At 42.7% G+C, this 13,767-nt stretch overlaps 1 protein-coding gene across 9 annotated transcripts in view; it reads right to left on the reverse strand.

The window, feature by feature from the left end:
• NAMPT (nicotinamide phosphoribosyltransferase) overlaps positions 1-13,767 on the reverse strand; it is a 378,494-nt gene that overhangs the window by 118,409 nt on the left and 246,318 nt on the right. For 2 of the 9 annotated variants that reach the window (XM_055590233.1, XM_055590234.1), the window contains one exon: positions 7,561-7,770. The exons of the other annotated variants lie outside the window; for them this stretch is intronic. The gene's annotated coding sequence lies outside the window, so the exon portion shown is untranslated. The remainder of the gene's footprint in view (positions 1-7,560; positions 7,771-13,767) is intronic. 9 annotated transcript variants of the gene reach the window in all.

The following is a 13,767-nucleotide window of genomic DNA, read 5'->3' on the forward strand; positions in this document are numbered from 1 at the left end:
ATCCAGTGAAGAGACTGGACTCATGTTTCCATCAGTGAAAAGAAAGAGAGGGTTTGCTTTTTGACTGACCTTCTTTCTGTTGCTTTGCCCACGTGGATCATGGAGGATATACACTATGAAGGGTTCGTGACTAGACCACCATTCTCTCTGGGGATGACTAAGCTAGCCTCTGTGGGTAGCCACAGGAAGACCTCTCTGTTTTTTGAAATGTTGCAGCCCCTGTTCATTTCCTTAAAGTCATCGCTATGCGGAATCATTCTGTTATGGTTTACTAAACGCTTGAGATTCTCAACAAGGAGACAATGACAGCAGGATGGAGCTCTGTTTTCAGGCTACAGTAAAAGGAATATCCCTGTTTTTGTTTTTTGTTTTTTTCCTTTTCTGTTTTAGAAATACTGTGATGGGACCAGAAGAGTCACTAATTTTTACTGCCACTGAAGGTACAATATATAGTGTGTGATCGTAACAGTCATCACATCATTACTGTTTTGCTAAATTAAAAGCAAGAAGAATGATAACGTAAGTTTTTTTTTTTTTACTTTTAATTTGATTATGTATTAGTTAATTTCATGAAGATTTATTGAGTGAGGGCCAGGCTCTTTGCTAGGTGTTGTAGATACAGAAATGAGACTCAGTACTCTAAATTTCACACAAAAGATCTGGCAAGGCCATGAATTCAACTGGCAAGATAAACTGGCAGTCTGATCGTTTGCAGCTCCCTCTGCTCTAGAGTTGTAAGGGATAAGAGTTTCTTTTTGAAGTCACAGAAAGTCCCTAGTTTCAGTTTAAGTCATGAGCCCATAGTTTAGTCATTTGTCATTCCCTTTCTTTAAGTTGCTCAGTCCCTTCAGAAAGAATTCCATGATCCTCAAATTTCTCATGTCCTTCAAACCATTTTATGATGGTAGCAATCTGGCTTCCCCAAAGTCAAGCCTTCAGTGGATACTTGATTTATGGTGACCACGGATATTAATTCAGTTAGCAGCTCCTCTCCCATATTACCTAGGCTGCCGGTTAACACATCTCTGGCTAGTGATGGGATCTGTAGTTGTCTTTAACAACTAAGACAGATAATCAGTCTCACATTCTATTTCACATCTCAATATTCTACAGGTTGGTTGCAACCCATTCCTGGAACCAAGTTCTTTCATTAGGATTCCTGGTTGGAAAAATCAGAAACATACTCTGGTTAATTTAAAAGGAAAAATGCTATTAATATGTATTAGTTAGATATTTGGTAGCTCCTACAAATCATGGAAAGACCAGAGAACTGGTTTAGAAAATGGATAGGAATGGAGGCTGGGCAGCTTAGATAAGCAGAATTTGTCTATAATGTTAACACAAGTACTACCGCCACCTCTTGTGGCTCCCACTTCTACCATGGGAATAAATTCTAAACATTCCCAGCTTCTTTGTATCATTCAAACTCAGTTTTAGGAAGGAGCAGCTAATTGCCCAAATGTCCAGGCCTAACACCCAAGCCCTAGAGTCCAAGGGACAAAGAGAACAAATAAATAAACCTTCAGTAAGACTCGCACAATGGCAGTGTCTTCAACACAGAAGGGGGTTCAGCTAAAAAAATGACAAATTTCTTCTATAGTTAATAAGATAGGAAGTAACCCGACCCATATGAATATTAGAAAGGAGCCCAGACAATGGATTGTAATGATGTGCGACTAGATGGAGACTGATTGCAAGTATCTTTTCAACCTCGAATCATGGAGCTTGATTTATTTGGTGTGAAGAATAAGAGGGAGAGAAGGAGGGAGTGGAATCTGGTTCTCCTCTCATGTTTCTGGCTAGGATGACTAGGTGATTGGTTATGCTATCGATCTCACAAACATATCAAGAAGTGGGGCTGGATTCTAGGTCCCCAACTCTAGGATATGCAGTATGGTGTAGTGGTCAGGGATTATGAGTATAGTCTTCTTGGGTTCAACTCCTGGCTGACTACCTTCCAGTGGTATGATTCTGAATGTGTAACTTAACCACTCCATGCTTTAGCATCCTCAACTTAAAATGGGTAGTAAGAATATCTGTCTAAAGAGTGATTGTCAGGCTGAATGAGCATATATTCAGTTCAGTTCAGTCGCTCAGTTGTGTCTGACTCTTTGCGACCCCATGGGAGCATATATTGGGTTGGCCAAAAAGTTTGTTCAGGTTCTTCCATGACATCTTAGTTTTTCTCTGACATCTTATGGAAAAACCTGAATGGATTTTTGGCTAACCCAATATATGTAAAGCACTTAGAACAGTGCCTGATACTATTCAGGGCTCAGGAAATATTAGTTTCTATAGTTAGTTATCATCCACCCCCTGTTCACTCTGATTAATTCAAGGATTTGGGGGGTTTACCCTATCCCTATAAAAAAGCTGATCTGAAAACAAAACAAAACATAGTTGTGTTTAACAGTTAGGGTCCACTGGTCATGCTGTCCATCATGGAGAAATGTAAACCAGCCTGAGGACAGCCACTTACAACCACTCATACAATGAGACAAAGGAGACACTTAGTTGAAGGCCAGGTTCCACAGCATGTTGATCGAAAATCAAGGAAATGACCTTTGTGGATCTGAGACTGTCTGTGTCTTCTGCGTATTCTAAGTTCACTTTCAGAAACCACTAAATTCCGAGTAACTTGCAGCAGGGGAATGACACAGCATTTTGAAACCACTACTCAAGCATGAGCAAGTCAAACAGGTTTCTTACATAACAAGAGTTCTGGCATCTCACCCAGGGCTTGGCTCTCTGCCAGGCCCTCCATTGCCTAGAGAAAGGTACAGAGATATCTGGATGGCCAGGTCTGAACCATGTTTAGAGCATGGGGCAGTGCGTAGGCCAAAGCACTGGGAGGCCAGTTCTACTCTGGCTTCGAGAGACTCTGGAATATTGGAGGTTGAATATAAGTGGGAGATGAATGCTAACAGACCCATCATGGTTTGCCTGGGGGAGTTCCAGTTCTAGGCCTTTCTGGAGCCAGTGGGACCTTCAGAACTCACAAATCTCCAGGGGTTTCCTGAAGAAACTCGGTAACAGCTCACAGAGGTTAGAACTACTCCCAGAGCCTTTCCTGACGCTCAGAACCAAGAGCAGCTGGGTGTTGCACTTCCATCCTCATGGCACAGCAGGTCTAAATTTCCTCAATGAAGAAAGAACCCAGGGCCAAGAAAGATAAAGATCAACTTTCACGCTGGAAAACAAATATCCTTTTCTGTAGACTAATGGAAAAACAAGTTAAAAATTTATCAAAAACTTATAGCATAAATATTCTGTTTATTTTTATTCTGAACTGCTAGAATAATCATAATACGCTTACACTGCATATGAGCTCTGGTTGGAAAAAGCTAGTCAGTTCTATAACATACAATCTCTCTGCTTCTCTAAATTATCTTACTCAGTCAAAATTGACTTTGAGACTGGATGGGTCCTCATTTGTGTTATATGATCTGAAATATGAAGTGTTCTTATGCTAGGGAAATAACAAGTCTAATGCTATTTCTGATACTGCTTTGAAAAAGGGAGACAGAACTTAAGCCTCATATCAAGGGAACAAATTATCCATTCTATGAGTTTTTTCTTGCAGTTTTACTGGAAGGAGTCTTATTGAACAGGTAGGATATTTCTACCTTAATCATGCAGATTGCTACTACTTTCTTATCAGGTACTGGCCTTGGTGCTTTGTATGCATTATCTCTAATTCTCATAATAAACCTGAAAGGTAGAGCTTATTGCTCCATTACAGAGGTGAGGAAACTTGGATTCTGAGAGATTACTTTGGCTAGTAAGGGGCAGGCTATCTACTGCAAAGCACCAGCTTTTTTCACTGTTCTGTGACATCTCTTACAAAGAAAGGAAATTGTCCTAGAGTGAAGGTGTCCAGTGGTCTAGGTAATTCTGAACAGACCCAAACTGTCACTAGAAACTTGGTTCAGATACAAACTGGCACTAGTAACTCAGTCCAACTCTTTGCTAAATGTTAGATATTTCAGGTATTTTTGAGATAGAATCATACTTCCTTTAAGGGTCAAGGTTTCATGGCTTGTTTCTATTTTTTGTTTTTGTTTTGCCTCAGTACAATAAAACAGAACAGGTCAGCATGGAAATACCTGCTGGTAATTTTTGAGCAGTTCTTGGGTAAATGCAATTGAAGCCATATTTGTCCACATAGATCTCATCTTAGAGGCTGAGAAAAACTCCATGAGAACCTGCCCCCCTTCAGGGAAATTTCTGCAACTACACATTCTTTCTCTTTCAATTTGTACAAAGAGACCAACTCATTTGCCAACCAGCCCCCAAACCCTTCCCACAGGGATCAACAGATAAATTCATGGAGGACAGACTCTGTACGTGATTTATCTTTCTATCTCTTGGACAACACTTACCAAAGGCCTGCTGGCAGCTGAGGCTCTATAGATGTCTACTGAGCCAATGGGTAATGTGAAACAAGAGATTACATGCCACAAGCAGGTGTGGGTTCCAAGTCATACCTCCCCGTTCTCAAGAAACTGGTATTCTAATGGGGTGATAGGGAACCATCAGGGGAAAAATATCCAGCTGGTATTTGAACTGGGGACCTAGGTTATGTATGTGGTAAAGACCACAAATGCAGGCAGGTGCACTGCAGGCTGGAGTCCTCAGGGATGTTTCATGCAAGAGGAAAAAACTGGAGTATGGAGGGGATTCAGGGAGGTGGAAAGGTATGGTGGATGAGGGAAGCAAACATGAAGAGTAAGGGATGGAAGAGAGAAAACTCATGGTAGGTGGGGGGAAACAGCATCTCTGTCATCTCTGCTGTTTTCCTGCTCCCAGCACTCCCCATGGACTCAGTTCAAGCTGAACCTCTCCACAAGTTTCCACTGAAGCCCCTTGTTATAGCACAGGAGCCCCAGTGATGTGGTGGTGAGGTGTGGGGGGAGGGCAGCATACTTCAGACCTAACAAAAGGGCTCTGTCTATGCCTGACCTGTGCCCCTGTACTGTGACCTTCACAAGTGCTTCTCAGTCTTTTTCCCCCTTTTTCCCCCATCTAGGGAGATGCCTAGAGTGGGAAGACCTGGATACTTCACTTCCTCTGGGTTGCTTCAGTTCAGTTGCTCAGTCGTGTCCAACTCTCTGTGACCCCATCGACTGCAGCACGCCAGGCTTCCCTGTTCATCACCAACTCCTGGAGCTCACTCAAACTCATGTCTATCAAGTTGGTGATGCCATTCAACCATCTCATCGTCTGTCATCCCCTTCTCCTCCTGCCTTCAATCTTTCCCAGGATCAGGGTCTTTTCAAATGAGTCAGTTCTTCACATCAGGTGGCCAAAGTATAGGAGTTTCTGCTTCAGCGTCAGTCCTTCCAATGAATATTCAGGACTGGTTTCCTTTAGGATGGACTGGTTGGATCTCCTTGCAGTCCAAGGGACTCTCAAGAGTCTTCTCCAAAATCACAGTTCAAAAGCATCAATTCTTCAGTGCCCAGCTTTCTTTATGGTCCAACTCTCACATCCATACATGACTACTGGAAAAACCATAGCTTTGACAATGTCTCTGATTTTTAATATGTTTTCTAGGTTGCTTAGGCTCTAGTAAAACCCCAGCTGATTGGATTCTAGAAAAGAGTTTCCCTTGAGGGCAAGCCTTATTAAGAAGAGTATTCTGCTATATTTCAAAATGGTTACTTTCCCTCTCCCCGTACTCACAACTGGAAGTGAGGGTTAGGGGGATTTTTCTCCCGTCTTCACTATGCGAACTTAGTAGTTCCTGGAGGTAAACCTTACAAATGTGTGGGGACCCCTTGAGACCAGCTCCCCCTGAGGTTTCTCTCTCTCTAACTTGTTCACCTTGAGCCTCCAACATATCCATTACAGTTCATATTTTCCCACCTGGCATTAGTTCCCAAAGAGGTGTCTGCTCTGATAACCTATGACTCTTTGTATTCATCTCTCCAATGTTGGAGCACCAGTTTGCCTGGTGATCTCAGTTCTCAGAGGACCGAAGAAGAGTTGTTGATTTTTAGTTTGTTCAGTTTTTGCTGTTGTTGTTTTGAGTACTGGAGCCTTAACTTCCACATTCCTGCAGTACTAGACATGACCATACTTTTCCAAAGCATTTTCCTGCAGTATTTTCTGCAAAACTGAGTTCAACAGAGTTCTACAGAATGTTAGTGGTGTTCAACCACAGAAGGGTCCCATGTTCAAAGAGTATTGAGAAATACTGGGCTTCTTTATAGCAGGTCTTTTCAGTGTCTTTATTACACTAAACATGCATTGGATTCTACTTTATAGGATGAGAGACTGTATTGTTTCCTAAACTGATATGACAATGAAATTCTTTTGGGGAAGAGCATTGCATAAGAGCACGTTCTTCAGAATTTGGGAAATGCTTCTTTATAGTCTTTCAAATACTTCTCCTTTCCTGTAGTGGCCCCATCTTTGTAGTTGAAGTAATTAGCCCATTTTACCCCACTGCAGTACTCTTGCCTGGGAAATCCCATGGACAGAGGAGCCTGGTAGGCTTCAGTCGATGGGGTCGCAAAGAGTTGGACATGACTGAGTGACTTCGCTTTTCATTTTCATGCATTGGAGAAGGAAATGGCAACCCACTCCAGTGTTCTTGCCTGGAGAATCCCAGGGATAGGGCCGTCTATGGGGTCGCACAGAGTCGGACCCGACTGAAGCGACTTAGCAACAGCAATGTTCATTCATGCCACAGATATTAATTAAGTGTCTGTTATGTGAAAGGCAGTATGGTGGATACTAATCATTTGGGACAGGGTGCCTTTTAGAGCTTAGAGTTTGGTATTGAAGTGAAAGTGTTAGTTGTCAGTTGTGTCCAACTCGTGGTGACTCCATGGAGTGTAGTCCTTCAGGCTCCTCTGTCCACAGAATTCTCCAGGTAAGAATTCTGGAGTGGGTTGCCAGTCCCTTCTCTAAGGGATCTTCCTGACCCAGGGATCAAACCTGGGTCTCCCTCATTGCAGGCAGATTTTTTACCATCTGAGCCACCAGGGAAGCCTAGAGACTTCAAAGAAAGGCCCTCCTCCCCTAACATTTATTTCTGCTATTTACAAAAGATGAATCAAATTAAGCCTTGAGAACCAAAACAACACAGATAACTTTGCTGATAAGAGCTGTTCACTCCTCTCATTTCACTGAGGTGCCAAGTTGCCTTCATGAGTGAACAGGCTATGGATCAGGTCATCAGAAGGTCAGTCTGCATAAAGCTGTCCATGATTCACTCCCTTATTTCCTGACTGGTGTCCATTATAATATCTCCTTACTATGTTTCTAGGGGTCCCTGTGAGTAGAATGTGCAGGCAGGAAACTAAGGGTTAGGTCAGGTCCACCTAACCTCCAAATGCTTATACTTCAGAAGAGTGAATACTGGGAATTTGTGGCACCATTCATTCAGCCTCTTGCCTGACTTTTGGATACAATCTTTTCTGGCTAAAGGACTTATCTCCCAGAACATCACTCCAGGCACTCGTTACTGACAATACAAGAAAACAAAAAACAGAGCTGTTTTTACACTAGGCCCAAGCATCAGGAAAGAAACAAAAATTGGCCATGACTAACCAGCATATCAATTATTGTGAAGAGAAATGATCTTATATTCAGACAGGTGGTTCAGTGCAGCCTGGGAGGGATGAGAAGATTCAATCCAAAGTTTTTTCCTTGCCTGGCTCCATCACTCAGATGCAGCTGTGCCTGAAATCCACCCTTAGGCAGGCTTTCTTGGGTTTAAGCAGGTCTTCTCTAGAAATCACCTCTTTTAAAGGCAAATACCTAAGGAGAGGAGGATGTGACTTTACAGCCTTTGCACAACTGTTATTAAACAACAACTTCTGGGGATAAAAGGAATCAAAGACAAATCACCTCAGCTCTTGTTCCTCAGAATATTTGTTTGCAAAATGACAAGGGGCTGAATTAAAGTTTTAAGTTATATTCCTACTTTATGACTCATTAGGATGCCTAGAATTCAGAATCTGAAGGCATTGGTAACATAGGGAAAAGGGAGGGGAAAGCTTTACAAGTATGAAATCCAGTCAGTGAATTGTAATCAGCAATTGTTGTTGTTGTTGTTTTTGTAACAGAGTAGAGAATACCAGATTTCACTGTATATAAACAGGTAAGGATAAGTAGTGTTTTTGTTAAATGTATATGTATATGTATACGTGTGTGTGTGTGTGTGTGTGTGTGTGTGTGTGTATATATATATATATATATAATTCATTGAGGTTCTCCAGAGAAACAGAACCAACAGAAGAAGAGACAGACAGACAGACTGATGTACACCAAGGCACCAGACTTATAAGTGAGGAAGCCATACTGAAGGTGGATCCTTCAGCTCTATTTGCCCCAGCTTATGCTGGGTGAACCACAGACTAAGCACCTTGCTGAGTCCTTCCTGAATTTCTGACCCACAAAACTGTAAGAGAGATAAAACTATGTTTTAAACCACTGCAGTTATGCTTCAAGCCACCATATGAATGGTCTGTTATATCCATAGATAACTGGAACAAAGGGCAAAGAGCATTATATGTATAAAGAGCATTATGTGTATATGTATATGATATATACATATAATGCTTCTAAGCATCTTGTTGTGGCCATGCAGAGTGCTTTATGTAAATACAGAAAGTTTTGGGTGATAAGAAACCTAGAGTAGATACTCTGGGCATACTCAGCATCCTTGGAAAAGCCAGCTTTCAAGTAAGAGGTAACTTTAACCTGTTCAAAATTGAAAAGGATCTTGCAAGTCAGATGCTAGTGATTTCTAGCATCACTAGAAGTCTGGCATAGAGAAAGAAGACCCAGGATCATCACCAAAATGAATAAGAGACCTTGACCATCTAGATAGGCTCGTTAGCTCTCAGCTCCCTATTCCTAATGAAATCAATTCTTGGAATCATTCTACTTCCTGGCTGTGGAGGAACCAAAGACATTTATTTCCCCTGACTTTATCATTTGCCTCCAACCCTTGAACTCTGGGGGAAGTTAGATTTCATCAAGTATTACTATAATAAGCACATACACTATGTGTGTGTGGTCAGTTGCTCAGTCGTGTCTGACTCTTTTTGACCCCCATGGATTATAACCCACCAGGGTCCTCTGTCCATGGGATTTCCCAGATAAGAATACTGGAGTGGGCTGTCATTCCCTTTTCCAGGGGATCTTTCCCAAACCAGGGATCAAACCCACATCTCCTCTGACACTTGCATTGGCAGGTGGATTGTTTACCATTGAGCCACCTAGGAAGCCCCACATACACTATAATGCACTACAAGAAAGTTAAAATGTCACAGCATTGTATCCTAAATCCTTAAAGAAACACAACTCAAATAATCACTGTGTACTTAATGCCCAGTTTATATTTCTTCTAGAATCACATTCTATAGTTTGCACTTAAAAAAAAAAAATAGAATTGCTATTTTGTTTTGTCTTATCTCTGGCATCCTTTGTGTTGGGTTTGGTAGCAGCTTCTGGGTGAAATCTGCTTGCTTCTGAGTTGACCCAGAAGCAGGTAACTCCACAAAGCAGCCCTACATCACACTGCTTTACGGCATGTGTGCAGGTAATATTGGACCCGTGCTTTCTTTCAGAAACCTTTAAGTATGCTAGGTTCTGTCTGTGGCCACTGAGGTGTCATGCCTTACCTTACTTCTTTGATAATAGACGCTGTTTTTTTAAAATGTAGTGAGTGACCATCTTCTTCAATGGGAGACCAGGCAGTTCTTTGGCCCAAGGAGGTGACTCTTGATTAAGTGAATGAATCAGAGTTCAACCATTCTGTCAGCATTTGGTTCAAGAATGGGCATATGGCACAATTCTGGTGCATGAGGGCCTTTGGGGATGGCCCTATCTTTTCAGGAGGCATCCAAGGACAAGGTGCTCCATTCCTGTCCCCTGTCATTTGGATACTTATATGAAGGTGTGATCCCCTGGGGGGGGGTCTTGCCTACCATGAGGGGAGCCAGTCCAAAGGGAAAAGTTGATGTGCTGACTGGAGTGGAGAGAGAGAAAGGGAACCTGTGTCCTTAGTCGTATTATGAACTGCTGAGGTAACCTACCATGGAACTGTGCTAACACTGAGCTTCTCATCATGTGAAAGAATACCTCCCCTTCCCTTGTTTAAGCCTCTTTTAGTTGAATTTTCTCTTACTTGTAACTGACAGCAAGTCATTATTCATAACAGTAGTCAAGAATAAGAAATAATAAATGATTATGTGTGTACTGGGTCTTCTCTGGTAGCTCAGCTGGTAAAGAATCTGCCTGCAATGCAGGAGACCCCAGTTCAATTTCTGGGTTGGGAAAATCTGCTGGAGAAGGGATAGGCTACCCACTCCAGTATTCTTGGGCTTCCCTTGTGGCTCAGCTGGTAAAGAATCCGTTTGCAATGTGGGAGACCCAGGTTTGATCCCTGGGTTGGGAAGATCCCCTGGATAAGGGAAATCTAGTATTTTCCAGAACACTCTAGTATTCTGGCCTGGAGAATTCCATGGACTGTATAGTCCATGGGGTCACAAACAGTCAGACATGAATGAGCGACTTTCACTTTTCATGTGTGTACTAAAGGGGAAAAACATATTTGGCATTGGGAAGCCAAAACTGTTGCATGCTTCTAGATGGGTAAGGCTGCAGGCACATGTGTTGGGTTTTGAATTGCCTTTGGGGGAGGTCCATGGTGGTTAGAACAGCAAAGGAAGCCCCTTCAGGAGCACCAAACTGACCTCAGTTTTGAAGAACTCAAAATAAGGGAGTCAAAGACAAAAAGCCACTGTTACACAGGGTTTTTCCAAGGCTTTGTTAGCCTACAAGAAAAATGCAGCGTTTCAGATCTTTACCTGAAAGTCTAGCATGAGGCTGTCCCAGCATCTGGGAAGAAGATACCTGTGTGCACCTCACTAGGGACACAGAATCCAGTGAGGAAAGGGTGTTCATTATTGCAGCACCCAGTCCTGGTGACCCAGAAGGAAGACACTTTGACCACAGTTCACCTGTGGGCTAGTAAAGGAAGATCTCTGCCCAACCGCTCTGGCTGGCAGAGAGAATTGTCTGGCTCAGGCTCATGCCCCGAGAGAGTTGTCCAAAGCTGCGAGCCTTTTGGATAAGCTCCAGCAACCTGGCTTCACCTCCTTTGACAACAACCAGAATGATGAAATACTCTTGACACTTGAAACTGCTCACATTTTAATTCATTTGTCACAGGATAAATGTGCTTGCCCATGTGCTCTGAGCCAAATACTGATGTATTCCTTGGGATGAAGAAAGGATGAATTTCCTCATCTGACTGATAACAGTAATAACTCTTCAGTAAACAGCAAAGAAAAACTAAAAGAGAAGACTGACCACTTTTCATAAGTCCCTAGAAGGCAATCTGGGGATGATAGGGGCTTTTAAAAAATTACTGATTTCTCTTAGATGCTCCTGAGAAAACAGGAAGCCGCCCCTGGCATACGGAACTGGCTGGCACTCACAGCTGGGTCTTCGTGTTCCCTCACTGAACATAAACAATTTCACAGAACATCAACACAAGACAAGGCCACTCTGTGATCCTGATGGCTCAAGACAGAAATAAGCACACTTTATAATGTCTGGACACAGAACTTGAACATTGTTCAAGACACCAAGCACCTTCCTCTCTGGGCTGATAGGAGTGGCTGCTGCTTCCTTATTCATCACAGCGTTAGTCTTGTTCTGGTCTGCCTTTCCTTGAGATAAAGTTGAGATACTGTATTAGTTCCCTAGGGTTGCCATAACAAATTACCATGAATGGGGCTGCTTAAAACAACAGACACTTATTGTTTTGCAGTCCTAGAGTCTGGAAGTCTGAAGCCAGGATGCTGGCAGGACTGGTCCCCTCTGGAGGCTCTGAGGGAGCATGCAGTTGCTGGCAGCTCTTGGTGTTCTTTGGCTTAGAGATACATTACCCAAATGTCTGCCTCCATGGTCACATCGCCCTCTCCCCCATGTTAGTCCTCTTAGTCTCTATGTTCTTTCTCCTTTAAGGATTCTTGTCATTGGATTTAGGGCCCACCTGGTTAATCCAGGATGACCTGATCTCCAGAGCTTTTGTTTAATTATATCTGCAAAGACCCTTTATCCAAATAAGGTCACATTCACAGGTATTGGGGATTAAGAAGTGGGCATACCTTTTGGGGGACCGCAATTCAACCCACTACAGGTCCCTATGACAGAATTATCCAGCTCCCTACAACATCTAATTCAGGGCAAAGTCTCACTTCCTTAAATCCTCTCCAAAATACCTAAAACAAACTCAAATCTTCTATGCCTTTTCTAACGTTTACTCACTGATATGTCCCATGTTCACTGTGGCATGTTCTATATCACTGCTATGAGTAACGAACCCAACTTGTTCAACTATACGAGTGTTCCTGGTGGTCTCTGGTTTAAGGGCATTGATGCTCCCTGATATTTAACATTTATTAACCCTAATGTGTCAGGCATCATGTGAATGTTCAGATGCAAGAAACCATTGAATCTCTGTAGCAACATAGATAGCAACATATTCACCCTCTTTTCACAGGTGAGAAAACTGAGGCTTAGACACATTAGCATCTTATTAGTCAGGGTCCTCCAGAGAAACAGAACGAGGAGAGAGGAGAGAAAGAGGAGATTTATTATTTGTTATAAAGAAATAATCTCATGTGATGATGGAGTCTGACAAGTCCCAAGATCTACAGCTGGCAGGCTGGAGACCCAGGAGATCAACAGTTCAGTTCCAGTCTGAGTCTGAATCACAGCTGCTCAAAACCCATAGTTTATGGGTCAGTGAATTGTGTAGTTCCAGCCCTACACTGGCAGGCTAGAGCCCGAGGAAGAGCCAATATTTCAGTCCACCCCAGAGGCAGGAAAAGAAGCTAATGCCCACGGTCCAAGGCAGTTAGGTATAAGAAGTATCTCTTACTCAGAGAACAGTCAGCCTTTTTGTTCAATTCAGGACTTCAACTGATCAAATAAGGCCCACCCACATTAGGGAGGACAATCTGCTTTACTCAGTCAACTACTTTAAACGTGAATCTCATCCAACAACACTCTCACAGAATCACCAGAGTTATCTTTGACCAACCTGTGGTCCAGTAAAGTTGACACAAGAAATGAACCATCCCAGCATCCTTCCCAAGATCACAGAGCTGGTCATTGGTGGAGCCAGAATTGAAACGCTGGGCTTTCTTCTCCTCAAGTTCACACTCTGCCTTGCTGTTTCCCCATTTGCTCCCTCTTCACAGGTGGGCTTCCTCCAGAGATAATCTATGATGGATTCTGTGCTAATTCTCACCGGTCTTCGAGTCTGAACCACACAAATTGGAACATGCTGGCTCATGTTTTTGCTGTTGTTTCATACCTGGGTTTTCTCATCTCTTAGGTTGCAAGGAATTTGATTAAAATGACTGTCTTAAAGCTTTAATAATAGCTATCATCATTGACTACTTATTCAGGCATTTTATATGTAATTATTCATTTAATAGTCACAACAATACCATTAGGTAGCTACCTCCATTACTCCCATTTTACAGATGAGACGACTACAGCCCAGATACTGACCAATCTGCACAAGTTTACAGGGGCAGGAACTGGAGCTAGGGTTTGAAAGCAGGCAATCTGGCCTCAGAGTCATGCTCTTAACCTCCCTCTGCTGTGCCTTTTGTATCCTGTCCCCTCAATTAGCCCCCATTCCCATGATCCATCTCAATGGGTGGCACACACAGGCATCCAGGGACTCTCTTTAGGGAGCTGGTTTCAGGGTAAAACAGCTCCTTG

The sequence above is a fragment of the Bubalus kerabau genome, chromosome 8 (genome assembly GCF_029407905.1).
Source record: "Bubalus kerabau isolate K-KA32 ecotype Philippines breed swamp buffalo chromosome 8, PCC_UOA_SB_1v2, whole genome shotgun sequence".
Lineage (NCBI taxonomy): Eukaryota > Metazoa > Chordata > Mammalia > Artiodactyla > Bovidae > Bubalus > Bubalus kerabau.